At 37.0% G+C, this 15,478-nt stretch overlaps 1 pseudogene; it reads left to right on the top strand.

The window, feature by feature from the left end:
- The first annotated feature begins 5,579 nt into the window (after positions 1–5,579).
- Positions 5,580–7,876, top strand: LOC781830 (protein ILRUN-like; annotated as a pseudogene).
- The last annotated feature ends 7,602 nt before the right edge of the window (positions 7,877–15,478 follow it).

Genomic DNA, 15,478 nt, shown 5'->3' with positions numbered 1-15,478 from the left:
GGCCCACTTGACTTCCCATTCCAGGATGTCTGGCTGTAGGTGAGTGATCACACTATCGTGGTTATCTGGGTCATGAAGCTCTTTTCTGTACAGTTCTTCTGTGTACTCTTGCCACCTCTCAATATCTTCTGCTTCTGTTAGGTCCATACCGTTTCTGTCCTTTATTGTGCCCATCTCTGCATGAAATATTCCCTTGGTATCTCTAATTTTCTTGAAGAGATCTCTAGTCTTTTCCATTCCATTGTTTTCCTCTATTTCTTTGCACTGATCACTGAGGAATGCTTTCTTATCTCTCCTTGCTGTTCTTTGAAATTCTGCATTCAAATGGGTATATCTTTCCTTTTCTCCTTTGCCTTTAGCTTCCCTTCCTTTCTCAGATATTTTTAAGGCCTCCTCAGACAACCATTTTGCCTTTTTGCACTTCTTTTTCTTGGGAATGGTGTTGATCCCTGCCTCCTGTACAATGTCGCGAACCTCCATCCATAGTACTTCAGGCACACTATCAGATCTAATCCCTTGAATCTATTTGTCACTTCCGCTGTATAATCATAAGGGATTTGATGTAGGTCATACCTGAATGGTCTAGTGGTTTTCCCTACTTTCTTCAATTTAAGTCTGAATTTGGCAATAAGGAGTTCATGATCTGAGCCACAGTCAGCTCCCAGTCTTGTTTTTGCTGACTGTATAGGGCTTCTCCATCATTGGCTGCAAAGAATATAGTCAATCTGATTTCGGTATTAACCATCTGGTGATATCCATGTGTAGAGTCTTCTCTTGTGTTGTTGGAAGAGGGTGTTAAAGTATACTAACAAATTAGATAACTTAGATAAAATGGATAAATTCTTGTTAAGATACAAACTATAAAAACTGACAACCTGAAAGATAATCTAATTAGATCTAACAAGTAAAGCAATTGAACTGATAATTTAAAAACTTCCAAGAAAGTAAAGCTCAGGCATGGACAGCTTAATTAGTGAATTCTACCAAATGTTTATTGAAGAATTAATAACAAACCTTCTCAGACTTTTCCAAAAAGTACAGGAGGGTCACTTTCCCATGGAATCTAAGAGATCCATATGTAACCTATACCAAAGTCAGACAAAAACCCAAAATTATAGTCAGTATTTTTTAGACATAAAAATCTTCAACACAATACTAGCAAAGTAAATCTAGCAACATATAAAAAGGATTATACAACATGACAAAGTGAAGTTTCTCCCAGAAATGTAAGGTTTGGTTAGCATATGAAAATCAATGTAATGCACTATAGGACAAAAATCTGCATAATCCTCTAGATAGACTCAGAAACAAATTTTGACAAAATATACACCTCTAAAAAAAAAAAAGGATTCAACAAAACAGAAATAGAAATTAATTTCATCCTGATAAAATAATGTATGAGAAAACCACAGCTAGCAATATGGGAAAGACTGAATATATTGCCCCTAAGATCAGGAATGGGACAAAAATGTGCTCTCCTGTCACTTCAGTACACAGCTGGATTTACTAAGCAGCGCAATTAGACAAGAAAGAGAAAAATGGTCTAGGTTGGAAAGGAAGAAGTAAAACTATTATAGAAATACAATGAGATCTATGTATGATCTCATATACAAAAACTCCTTAAAACCCATAAACATTTGTTAGAAGTTATGTATGAGTTCAGCGGATTTGCAGGATAAATATCAATGTATAAAAAACAATTGTTTTTCTATATACTAGCATAAATACTGGAGAAGGCGATGGCACCCCACTCCTGTACTCTTGCCTGGAAAATCCCGTAGATGAAGGAGTCTGGTGGGCTGCAGTCCATGGGGTCGCTAACAGACGGACACGACTGAGTGACTTCACCTTCACTTTTCACTCTCATGCATTGGAGAAGGAAATGGCAACCCACTCCAGTGTTCTTGCCTGGAGAATCCCAGGGATGGGGAACCTGGTAGGCTGCCGTCTATGGGGTCACACAGAGTCAGATACGACTGAAGCAACTTAGCAGCAGTAGCATAAATACAATGATGAAATCAATTTTATCTGTAAAAATGCCTAAAGTGCAGCTTCTAAGTAGTATGACAAGTAATTTTTTTAATTCTGTAAGAAACAACCTTACCCTTTCCAGTTGCATTCAGTTTTACCAGCTTTATGTTTTGAGTATCTATTACAGGCTAGGCTTATTTCAGACTATACTTTAAGGAGCTTGAAAAAAAGCAATGCATAAAACATTTTTCGTGTAACATTTTGTTGGAGGAGATACTTAACAAATAAACAAGCAAATAAAATATATCAGATCTTAAAAAATGCAATACAGATAAAAAAAAAAAAAAGATGAGCGAGGAGCATAAGGAATGTGGGAGTTTGGAATATTTTTATAGTAAGGGCAAGGAAGAGCTTTGGGAGAGGACATAGGTAGAAATTAATCTCATGTAGTATAAAGTTTTAAATGTTCCTATTTCCTGATGCTTCAGTATCCCAGTGAACATCTGGTGAGCACCCTGCCCAGGTAACCAGGTGCAGCACTGTGATAAGTTCCCCTTCTCACTCTCCCTGACTTTGACCTCCTGACATTCACATAGGCCCATGAAATCCCCTCATGCCGCTTCCTTGTATATTTCACTCTGCCCCACAATAAAGGCACTTGCCCATAGTCTTCACTCTCTCATGGCTCCTTGGAACCCATTTCACTCACATGGTCCTACCTGACAGTTCATCTTAAAACCCATTTAAATTACAAAAAGTATTCCTTACAACACACCTAGGCTATTTGAAAAAATCAAGTTCCAGATATTCCTTGACAAGTATAGGGTAATTTCCTCAGAAAGCTTAAGGAGCAGGGCTCTCCTGGCCACCAGGCCCTTGAGGCAGAGTGCCTGGAGCCCACAACATGTTTTAGGGACCCATAAAATTTTTACTATTTAATTTCTTCTAAAATCATGGAAAAATTAATGTATCAGGTCTGATGTATCCTGGAAAGAAGCTGAGTGCACGAGGGGAGTGAGGTATAGAGAAATTCAAATCGTTGAGAGATTACTGGGCGAGATCTTTAAGGCTATATTTACACTTGAGTTTTTACCCTGAGAGAGATGAGAAGCAATTAGAGAATTCTGAGCATAAATTAACATTTTAAAACAATTATTATTGCTGTGCTGTAGATAGTAGATTGCAAAGGCAAGTGTAGTATTGAAGATGCAAAATCAAAGTGAAATCCTGCTCTGGCAGAGATGACATAAAGTAGTCAATTACTGAATGCATTTATTAGTGTCCAACATCCAGAAATAGCAAGACTAAAATGACCATATCATTAAAATAGTAATTAGCAATAGTTTATTGTGCACATAAAAACAGTTCCTGGACTGGAAACTCTCAAACCCTCATGGGAATGAGGCTCAGAGGTATTGCTATAGGAAAGCTTGCAAACAAGGGCTGTTTATGCCGTATAGTAATAGGTGATAGCACTGGCTCTGCCCTACTGACAGGGGATTGTTTAAATGTGGACACCACATGCCATTTTAGGGGAACAGCTTAAGTTCTGTTTATGATTTTTAGGGGCATTTGCAAGAAGTCAGTATGTTTTGTTGGTTCTGTAAAGTAAGCTAAGTTAAGTTATGCTTATGTGGCTTAATTGGTTTTGCCTGTTTATGGAATTTTCAAGTCTGGTCTCTAATTTGTACTTTAGCATAAGTGAGAATTAAAAGGATTTGCAAATTGTTTTAGTCTGGAGTCATAAAAAGAACAAGAGTGTAAAGAGATGTACTTAGTTCTCCCACTAAAGGCAAACTAAGGTCAAACACTGTCTGCTTTTAACTTCTCCAGTAAAAGGCCAAAGATCTTTAGCATCAGCTGCTTCCTCTATATTCAGTCAAATAAATGCAGAAATATAAACTAAAAGTGTGATAATGATTGAATAGTGACAGTGACAACAAAAACTGTGGTCCTTTCTCCAATCAAAAGGCATTTTTGCATTTAATTTAATGTTTAGTCGCTCATGATGGTGTTAGAAGCAGTATTGGTGCATATCAGATGTTATCAACATTGATGTCCATGCCAGTGATTTTCAAACAGAAGAACACTATTGTCACTGCAGAGGGAATGGGATTGCTGAGAGAAGTGTATTAAGGGCATAGCCCAGAGGGAGTAATTGGGGGACAAGGTGGTGATGGGAGAAAAAGATGGGGTGCCGTGTGGAATAGAAGAGCAGAATTGCTAGGGGAAGCACACTGACTGAAACCGCCCACTCTGACCAGGCACCATAGTAACTATTTGCATGAGTTGTTTTATAACAGGAGGTTCTGGTAAGGAACACGGAACTAATAAGCCACCACCAACCAGAAGAGTTCGGGAAAGGCAAAAGGAGACACCACAAGTCCGACCACTTCCCAGAATCCTTCTCACTGGCATCCATCTTGGCTGAACAAGGCATGTACCACCAGGAAGGACTCTGAGTCAGAATGATTGGCTAAAGACAACCTGAAAACTAATTCTATCACCATAAAACTGCGAGCCATGTGGCAGAGTGGTTCTCCTGGGCTCCCTTACCCTACTGCTCTCCGCCAGGGTGCCCTTTCCCAATAAAATCTCTTGCTTTGTCAGCCCAGGTGTCTCCTTGGACAATTAATTTCTGAGTGTTGGACGAGCCCACTTTGGGGCTGTGGAAGGGGCCTGCAACAGAATGTCTGGTAGTATCTGAACATTTTATTTAGGATGTGCTCGTTCCATTATAAGTAACAGCCCACTATCAGCATTTGTATTAGGTTTCATAGTGTTTCTTTGATCTAACTCATTCTCTTCCCCTCTTGTGGGAGAAAAAAATATATTCAAAAGTATTCAAGTCAGATTTCCAAGGGAAAGAAAAAGAACAGTAAACTCTCTAAAATGGACATTGAAATTATAGTTTCATTAGCAGAATACTCAATGAACTGAACCACAAACAAGACTCACTTTTCTGTAGATTAAAACACAATCAGAATGACTTCTGAAACTTAAGGTTTGCTTGAGAGTTGTGGGCTATCGAAATTGTTGCCAAGAGATTATGAATTTACATTGTTTTCTGGTTAATGATGGAAAGCCTAATGGGAAAAAAAAAAATCCTCCAGGGGATGACATTCTTAAGCCTAACCCAGTCAGCCGGTCAAGAAACTTCTATCATCTTGCCGTAAATTGATTTGTTTTAATTATAGCTTAAAGGAATTATTGAGGAAACACCTAGAAACACAGTAATTAGTCAAAAAAGATAGAGATGCCCCATTAAATGTTTTATTTTTAAGAAGATATGTTTCATATAGAACAAGGAGCCCCAGGTGCTGATGATATAATGAGAGTTTACAATATTAAGGCATGCAGTCTCCAAAAGAGAGAAAGACTCTAGCCACTTCTGACTTTTATACATATTTTGCCACTTGCTGGCTTTAGTTTCTGGCTTTTCTGTTGACCTGATTTAACTTGGTATTTAAATTTTATTTATTTATTCATTACTTGCTTCTGCCAATTTCCAAAGAAGGATTTCAGGTGAACTTAACTGGAAGGGCCTTCACAGAATGCTGGCATTGTTCCTATTTGTAATTCAGAAATCATCCACACCTTTGTAGAAGATGGCCTTATCAGATCTCTGGAAGTTTGCATTTTATACACGGTATTCAGACACGACTGAGCCACTGACCACCTGAGATGTTCTCTCTGCGCATTTCCTTGTAGTTCTGATGTTTCATTTGGCCTCTTGGATTTACCTGTTCCACAGGAACACTTTCATTTGTTTGAATGCTTTCGCTCATGCTCTCCTACCTCCAGTGGGCGTGGTGGGGGAGGAGGCGGAGTCAGAGGAGGCAGAGGTACTGGGGTGTTGGGGGCGGGTTGCAGGGAAGCCAAGAACTAGAGAGCCTGCGGCTGGGCAAGTTTACTGGCGCAAGGTGGTGAGAAGGAGGGGCCTACCTCAAAGGAGCCAGGTCTCCAGGCTGGCCCGCAGCAGGCACGGCGGACCAGGACGTGCTCACCTCTGAGACCCAGTTTTTGCCGAGCTTCCAGCTCAACTGGACTGGCTGCACCTTCTTCCTGGACACGACCAATTGGAAGCTAGGAGCAGCAGTTATATGACTTTGAGAGCCCAAACATCACTGTCCCCTCTGCATCCTTTGTTGAAGATGTCACCCTGGGAGAAGAGGAGTCCATACCTCCTGATGCTCAGTTTATAAAAACCTGGCAGATGGAGAATTCTGGGGCAGAGGCCTGGCCTCTACGGGTTTGTCTTAAGTATGTCAGGGGAGACCAGATTGGATGTATGAACGTGGTGATAGTGACATCGCTGGAGTCCCGAGAGATTGCAGGATTCAGCGTCGGGTGTACAGCCGGGGAGCAGGGATGAGTCAGGACCGGCGCTGATGAGCGCTGCTGCAGGCTCTACCGTGGAGGCGCTAGCCGAGTCCTCCTTGTGGAGGTGGGTGGACTTTTAGGAGTGAGAAGTGTCACCTTTTGAAACAGTGTGCGACACGCAGCCGCATCATAAGGGAGAGCGAAACTTCAATCTGTTTGCCTCGCCCCAGAAGAACAGAAAGTCAGGTGAAAAGAATTTAAAAGACGCCGGGGATTCTGGTTGGAGTCCATCAGCAAAAACACCTGGGCTCCCGCACCTGACCAAACCCAGCAAGATGAGAAGAGACACCACAGAGCTCTGTAAATCTGTCCCCTGGCCGACACACACACAGCTTCTCAGTAAGGTAGGTTGAAGACGAGAAGGGGGGGGTGGGGGGGTGGGCCTTGTATTTTGCGATACTCCTTCATGGCAAACTGAGAAGCCTAGAATGTTCCTTAAGACGGCTTAGCTCTCCTGCCAACAGCAAAAAAAAACCTCCTTCCACCCCATCTCCATGTACTGTGGATATACTCACTCCATCCATGTTTGTAGTTTACTTCTGCCTCTCTGCTCTGGTTTGGGTGTTGAAAGAACAAAGTTCTTTACCTTTTGCGTTAAAAAAGAAGAAAAAAAAAAAAGTCAAGACTATCACCAGCCATTCTCCCAGTGTAAATGTGTACTAAGTGTTGAGCAACAGCACTCCTTTGGAATTCATTCCTACTGTTTCTTGTTTGTTTGTTTTTTTGGTGTGGGGTGGGCTATTTTTTCTGAGGAAAAAGGCTCAGTTATTTATCCTAAATGTTGTTGAGCTTCCCCTTTACCTTGTTGGTGTGTCTTTTGTTGATACCCTCACCCACAGTCTGTCTGGAATGGCTCAAAAGATATTTTATATTTTCATGTGTGACAAGTTAGTGTGAGAATTGTTTGAGTTAATCATAATTTTAAGTACTCTGATTCTTCTATGACAATCTTCTGGGTATTTGATTTCTTGTTCTATTTCTGCCTATGCTTCCTGATTAAACAGTGCCTTACATGCTCTGCTAAAGTAATGGTGGTTGGTTCCTGGTGGTTGATTTTGGTTAGTTGAGTAAAGCCCCTGATGCTGAGAGCTTTAAAAAAAGAAAAAGTTTTTAAAATTCATAATCTCTCTGACAAATTATTTAGTAGAATAGCAATTTATCTTATTTAATTTGGCATGCATTTGGAGAAAGAAGAAAAAAAGTTTAGACCTTAGCACTCAAAGAGCATCTGACCTAAGTTAACTATATTGAATTCTCCTTCCGTGAATTTAGACAGGTAGAAGCTGCTGAAACTTTTATTTCTATATTGTAGTGCAGATTGTGGTTCTTAAACTTTGACATAGCTTAGAATCTCTTGCACTGTTTGTTAAAACACAGATTGCTGGGCTCCACACTTACTGTTTTTGACTCAATATCAGAGTTGGGTTTGGGAATTTGTTTTTCTAGCAAGTTCCTAGGGGAAGGTGATATTGCTGACCTGAGAACTGCTGATGGCTGTCGATTATATCAAGGTTTAGGATAAAAATTTCACTCTTAAAAATTGTCTCTTTGCTGAAAAAAAAAGTATATTACTCCATGCAGGCTGTTTTCCATGGTAAGTCTATACTGGGTGGCTGAAGTTGTTTAGCATTTAAATACTAAATACAAAGCAGTTTATTTCTAGGACATTTACTAGGTACAGAGAGAAAAAAGCCTTGTAAAGACAGAATTCTGCCTGTTGTAAGAAATAAATCATTGATTTACTGACATTTTATGAATAATCAGTAACAGTTAAGAGTAGGTAAATTTAAAATATGGTGTAAAATATAATATAAAACCAAATGTTTATAACTTCACACACCCAGAGATATTGATTTTAAATTTTAGCATTTAACATTACAGATTGTATATGTGTATATTTTGTATACATTTATTTATGTAATATATATAACATTTAAATATTTTACTCCTGATTGATTTTACTGATAATTACATAATAATTAGTTGTAATTACATTTTTTGCCAAAATATTCTTAAATAATTTTTAAGTAGTTACATAGTAGTTAAAATATATCAAAATTCCATTTCTTTTTCTTTTTTTTTTTTTTGCTATTGTAAACAGTATTGAAGTGGACGCTGGAGTGCATGTATCCTTTTAAACCATGTTCTTCTCCAGATATATGCCCAGGAGTGGGATTGTGGATCATATGGTAGCTCTATTTTTAGTTTTCATTATTCTGAGAGATGAATCAAAAAAAGATATTGCTGCAATTTATGTCAGAGTACCTATGTTTTCTTTTTTTTTTTTTTTTCAGCAGAACTTTGTCTCCTCCTTGTTTGTTAGTTTTCTTTAAGTTATTGTGATTTTGGTTGTGGAGGAGGAGGAAAAATTCAAAGATATGTACTCTCCTAGGACACCAATAGCTTAGAAGAAGCCATAAAATTTAGGAGCTTCTTAAGTTGACCTCAAGAACTCTTGAATTCAAAATTCCATTTCTAAACAGATTTTGGCTATTAATATTTAGGCTGTAATGAGAATTTTATCAAACACTCTTATCACATACTTGTTGTCTATACCTGTGAAAATATCTACTGAATGCCTCATCTCTGTCTAACCAAAACTGTTTAATCCAGATCCATCACAGCCTGTAGAACTCTCTATGACTCAAAACTTGTTATTTTCTAGAATGATACTCTGATCACTTGTGAGATTTTAAATTATTTTGCTAGTTAAGTCTCTCCTCCTATGTAAAGTAAGATCTCTGTCCACATAGATCCATAGCAGCCTCAAGTAAATGTATCATATTTCTACCTGTCAATGAGCTTTGAGAACATTTCTGCTCACTTGCTCTATGACAACCTGGACACCGTGTGTCTTTGGGAAAATATAGTCCCACTTAAATGTCTTCCTTCTAAATCTCCTGTTCAAGGACAGCCAAGGTACCCATTACCATAAGGCCAGGGAGTTTTGACAATAGATCATGGCAGGGTCTTGTCAGAAACAACTCATTTAGCAAAACTTCTGGCATATGGCATTTATTCAGCTAGATGAATTTATACTCATGAGGAATGAAACTTTTCTGTCCTTATAATTTGATATTTTTGCTTTAACCCATTTAGCTCTTGGTAAGATTCTTGTATGTGTCATCTCTACAAAGAAAACATTATTTATAGTGAAGCTCTTCCAACTCAAAACTCAGCATTACCAGTAGACCCCCCTCTTTGATATACACCAGATTAGACAATGATACTGTCTGTTATCTGGCCCACTCTCAGTACAGCAAGGACATTTCTTCTGGTGATCCTTGTCCTTACAGATTTGAAATTGCCTTGAGAACTAATCTGAGAACATCAAGATTTATCTCCCATCTTGATTTGTATCCAAGGTCTAGGAAAAACTGTCCTGGAATGGTGCTTGGCACATACTAGAACAACCAATATTGGTTGAAGGAATAATTTGTTAACACTATTAAAACTTAGCAGACGTTTTATTTTTTTACAAAATTAGCTTTCAATTAACAGTGGTTCTACTAGATTTTCATGACATTGTTTACTTATGTATGAATTTACACATCATCTGCTTCCAAAAAGAATTTGAAGTACAGTATATCAATACAAGCATAATGAATGATTAAAGAACATATTATATTCCTCTTGAATTTATTTAAAATCAAAAATAGGTTTAATTTGTCTTCCACATGCAAAATCAATAATGAATGGTGGCTATTTGTGGTTAGAAAAAACAGATCAACTTTAAATAAAAATACCACTTAGTGATGGTAATTACAACACATTTTAAATATGAGTTATGGGCTTCCCTGGTGGCTCAGATGGTAAAGAATCTGCCTGCAATGCAGAGATGGGAGTTTGATCCATGGGTTAGGAAGACCCCCCTGGAGAAGGGAATCACAACCCACTCCAGGATTCTTGCCTGGAAAATCCCATGGACAGAGGAGCCTGACAGGCTACAGTCCATGGGGTCACAAAGAATTGGACACGACTAAGCTGGAGAAGGAAATGGCATCCCACTCCAGTACCCTTGCCTGGAAAGTTCCATGGATGGGGGAGCCTGGTAGGCTGAAGTCCATGGGGTCGCAAAGAGTTGAACACGACTGAGCGACTTCATTTTCTTTCTTTCTATAGCTCCTTTTGGAGAAGGAAATGGCAACCCACTCCAGTGTTCTTGCCTGGAGAATCCCATGGACAGAGTGGCCTGGTGGGCTACAGTCTATGGGGTTGCAAAGAGTAAGATACAACTAAGCAACTAATACACAAAAGCTATTAACACACACACAATGTGTATGTTTAGCATTTATAGAATAAAAATTATGAAAGATTTAGATATAGTGATGTTTCTAGTTTTAAAATTGTAGCAAGTCTAATGTCATCAAAATGTACTGTTCTTGGCATTGGGCATGAAAATACTGCCGAGCCATATATTTTCAAAGTGTAATGTTCATTTCAGCCAATCTTAAATGTGGGGATTAAGACAGTTCTTTTTCAGAATAATAAATTTATAATTCAATTGGCTTGCATCCACAGTTTCCCCCAATATATGCAAAGGTGTTCAGATATTGAATTTGAAATAGCTTGACTTTCTATTTGAATGTTGGTGAGTTAATAACAGCAAGAGATTAAAAAGAAGCAAGTACCTTGGCCAAATGCCAATGTTCTGTTGGAGTTTTGTTTTAATGGAAGTTTATTTTTTATTTTTTTTCCTCCTGGGAGATGAGGTTTAGAGTTTAACATGACCCCTATAATTTATCAGTTACTTTATGAAGTAATTTGCATTTAATTTTGAGTCTCAGTTTTATGTTTCTCTTATTCCCTTTTTTAATGGCATTTATTCTCTTTCTCCTTTTGCAAGCAGTATGTATTCATTGCAGTCACCTAGAAATACATAAAAACATAAAGTAAAATTAATAATCACCCATTATCCTCACCCCATAGAGATAACAGTCATTACCATTTTAATTCATTTCCTTGCAGTATCTACATATTTTTTAAATTGACCCACAACATTATCAGTTCTAGGTATACAACAGAGTGATTCAGTATTTCTATACATTATAAAATGACCACCACAGTATGTCTGGTTATCATCTGTATCATCATACAAAGATAGAGCAGTTATATATTTCTAAATGTGCAGAAAATAAATGCCAGCTCTATGGACAGTTTTAATGATTGAATAAATTGTTACATGAAATGATTTTTCTAAATACATAAAAGATTAGTTGTCATAGTATTTCCCCCAAGTTTTATTTTATTGTCTTCTAGGATTTCTGAGGATGGGAATGGTACTAAAGCTACTTCTAAAAAATTCAGAATACTCAGAGAGAAAATTAATGCAGAAATCTTGAAGAGACAAAATAGCATGGGATTTTTGAGGAACACATGTAAATTGGTAAAGCTAGAGAGAAGAGATAATGAAAGGAAGTAATCTGAATACAGTTGGAAAGTGAGATACCTTCCATTCATACCCTTTGATGACTAAATGTGTCCCACAGCGACACTGTATTTACTGATCCCAGAAACGATCCCAGTTTTCCCCCTATACCTGGACTGCCATTGGTCATCTCTCTATCTGTGAATCTGGTACTGGGTACACAAAAATCCATTCATTACCTAACTTTTCATTGAGGCTTCACAGATAGAAGTAGCCTTACCTTTTTCTCCATAGTCTCTTATGTTTTAAGGTATAACTCATTGTATTATTTAACACATCCTGTATGTTTTATTTTTAGAGATTCAGCTGTATGGTCACCTCATAAATGTAAGCTTGTCTAGTACAAGTACTTAACTCCTAATCATTCTAATATTTTCAAAGCATAGATCATATTGCAGGAAGTAGATACAAGAGACATTTTTAAGCTGACTTATAAAATTTGTAATTTTATTAACAAATTGTATTATTTTATATTATTTTTATGTAGCTAATTTTTATTATTTCTGTATCCAGAGGCATGCACAGTTACTATGTGTATGCGTATGTGCTAAGTTGCTTCAGTCACGTCCAACTCTTTGCAACCCTATGGACTGTAGCCCCCCAGGCTCCTCTGTCCAAGCGTTTCCCCAGGCAGGAACACTGGAGTGAGTTGCCATGCCCTCCTCCAGGGGATCTTTCTGATCCAGGGATTACACCAGTATCTCTTTTCACCTCCTGCATTGGCAGGCAGGTTCTTTATCACTAGGGCCACCTGGGAGGCCTGTACAGTTACTACTTATTTAAAATCAGTGGGAGAGGAAGGCCATTTTGCAGGGCATTTCTGTTAATGTTCAGTACATACAGGAATTTCACATATATGCATGCACACATACATACACACACATATATATATAAACTATGAATACATTATTTACAGAGCATAAGATCTATCTTGTGGACTCAGGTTACAGCATTGTGGAGGAGCATTAGTAAACTTACTTGCTTGGAGAAAAATATCACCTTCTTAATCTAACTTTATCAGGAATAATAGTGACATTTTAGTCTTAATACTTTTGATTTCTCTTCCACTGCCTTTTTTCATAGAAGGGATTCATGCTATATATAGATTCCCTGCTTTGGTCAATATCATCTCAAGAAAAAACTATTATTTTTTGTTTTAGATTTATGTTTGCTTTTTAAAACGTTTTATTTAATCCTGGAGTATAGTTGATTTACACTGTTGTGTTAGTTTCAGGTATATAGCAAAGAGGTTCAGCTATACACATACATATATCCATTCTTTTTCAGATGTTTTCCCATATAGGTTGTTACAGAGATTTGAATGTCCTCTGCTATACAGTAGGTCCTTGTGGTTATCTATTTTATATATAGTAGTGTAGATTATCTATTTCATATATAATTGTATGCATATGTTAATGCCAGCGTCCTAATTTATCCCTCTGTTCTACTTTTTGCCTTTGAAAGCCTGTTTTATTTTTTTTCCCAAAGTCTCTGAGTCTGTTTCATAAATGTTTATTTGTATCATTTTTTTTAGATTTCACATGTTCATGTTATCATATGGTATTTTTCTTTCTCTGTCTGACTTAAATCCCCTTCACTTACTATGATAATCTCTAGGTCCATCTGTGTTGCTGCAAATGGCATTTTTTCATCCTTTTTATGGCTGAGTAATATTTCATTGTGTATATGTACCATATCTTTATCCATTCATCTGTCGATGGACATTTAGGTTGCTTCCAAATCCTGGCTGTTGTAATGAACATTGGGTGCATATCTTCCTGAAGTATGGTTTTCTCTGTATATATACCTAGGATCGATTGCTGGACCATAAGGTAACTATTTTTTGTTTTTTAAGGAACCTCCATACCATTCTCCATAGTGGCTATACCAGTTTACATTTCCACTAACAGTATAGGTCGGTTGCCGTCTCTCCACACCTCTCTAGCATTTATTATTTGTAGATTTTTTTGATGATGGCCATTCTGAACTGGTGTAAAGTGATACCTCATTGTAGTTTTGATTGGCATTTCTCTAATAATTAGTGATAATGGATCTCTTTTCATGTGTCTTTGGTCATTTGTGTGTCTTCTTTGAAAAAAAATGTTTATTTAGAACTTCTGACCATTTTTTGATTGGGTTAGTTTTTTCTTTTTTTGTTGAGCTGTATAAGCTGTTTGTATATTCTGGAGATTAATCTCATCAATCACAGCTTTTGCAAATATTTTCTCCTATTCTGTGGGCTTTTTATTTTGTTTATGGTTTCCTTTGCTGTGCAAAACCTTTCGAATTTAAATTTAATTAGGTCCTATTTGTTTATTTTTAAAATGTTGTTAATCTAGGAGGTGGAGCCAAAAGATAGTGCTACAGTTATGTGAAAGAGTGTTCTGCCTATGTTTTCCTTTAAGAATTTTGTATATACAGTTTTACATTTGGGTTTATAGTACATTTTGAATTCATTTTTGTTTCCAGTGCTAGAGAATGTTATACTTTCATTGCTTTATATGAAGCTATCTAGTTTCCCAGCAACCAGTTACTGAAGAAACTGTCTTTTCTCCATTGTATATTCTTGCTTCCTTTGTCATAGATTAACTGACCATATATCTGTGAGTTTATTTCTGTGCTTTCTCTTCTGTTCCATTGATCTATAGTGACTTGGACTCTAAATCCACAAGAAGAAATAGAGAAACCAATACTCATAACTGGTTATTTTCAGAAATATGGGGATCTTTTATATAGGTCATCTCATGATGTATTTACCAGTGGAACTAAGGGTTATTATAGGGTATATTTGAACTCTTACAGGGATGATAAGCAAGGTGCATGTTTTTTTAGCACCTAATAATATTTTGTTAAAATAAAAGAGAGAAAGATACATGATTTTTAGTAAGCATATCTTCTCTATACTGAATCCATTTTTGGATTCTCTGATTTTTTAATGCTGGGAGAAAAATTAGGTACTTATATTTATATAAAGTATACTGAGTCCAACTAGATGTGGGCTCAAAAATCCAGTTTAGCCATTGACTGCCTAAAAATGGGCAGAGTAAGACAATATTCTCAGTTTTTTCATATGTTTATCTCAAATTACGCATAGAGGACTGTTCATTATATCTATCTCATAGTAAGTAAAATAGGCAGTTTATGGAAGGCATATAAAGGCATTGTCTGGCACAGAAATGCTGCCTAAAATATCATCATCATTATTATTATGCTGGAAATGTGGAAATTACAAAACATAGATTTTGGAATAATAAATTTAAGTATAAAAAGAAATAAATAATAAATGATTGCATATGGCATGTTACCTTATCCTGTAATATCCAAAACAAAGAATACTAAACAAGATATTTTGTAGGCAATAAAGAATCTGAATAGGGGAACAGAATTGGAGTAGAGTAGAAGAAGAACACATAGAATAAGTAAATCGATGCCAATATGTTAGTCCTCAGACGAGAGGGCTAAACTAGTGCCAGTCATTGTGATTCATTCTCTCCTGTTTACCCATGCAAACTACAAAAGGAATATGATTAAATTGCTGTGCGAGAAAAGGATATGAAAAGTGATTGGAAGGGGAATATATAAACATATTTTTTTTTAATCTAGTGTTTCATAAAAGGAAGGATTCAATATTGTAGCTAAGTTGTGGGTCCTGAAAAAGTCCTTTCAAAAACCCATAACAAGAGAATTGCAGCTTAT

Source organism: Bos taurus, chromosome 4 (assembly GCF_002263795.3).
Source record: "Bos taurus isolate L1 Dominette 01449 registration number 42190680 breed Hereford chromosome 4, ARS-UCD2.0, whole genome shotgun sequence".
Taxonomy (NCBI): Eukaryota; Metazoa; Chordata; class Mammalia; order Artiodactyla; family Bovidae; genus Bos; species Bos taurus.
Note: the sequence above shows the minus strand (reverse complement) of the source record. Positions and strands in the feature narration are given on the sequence as shown.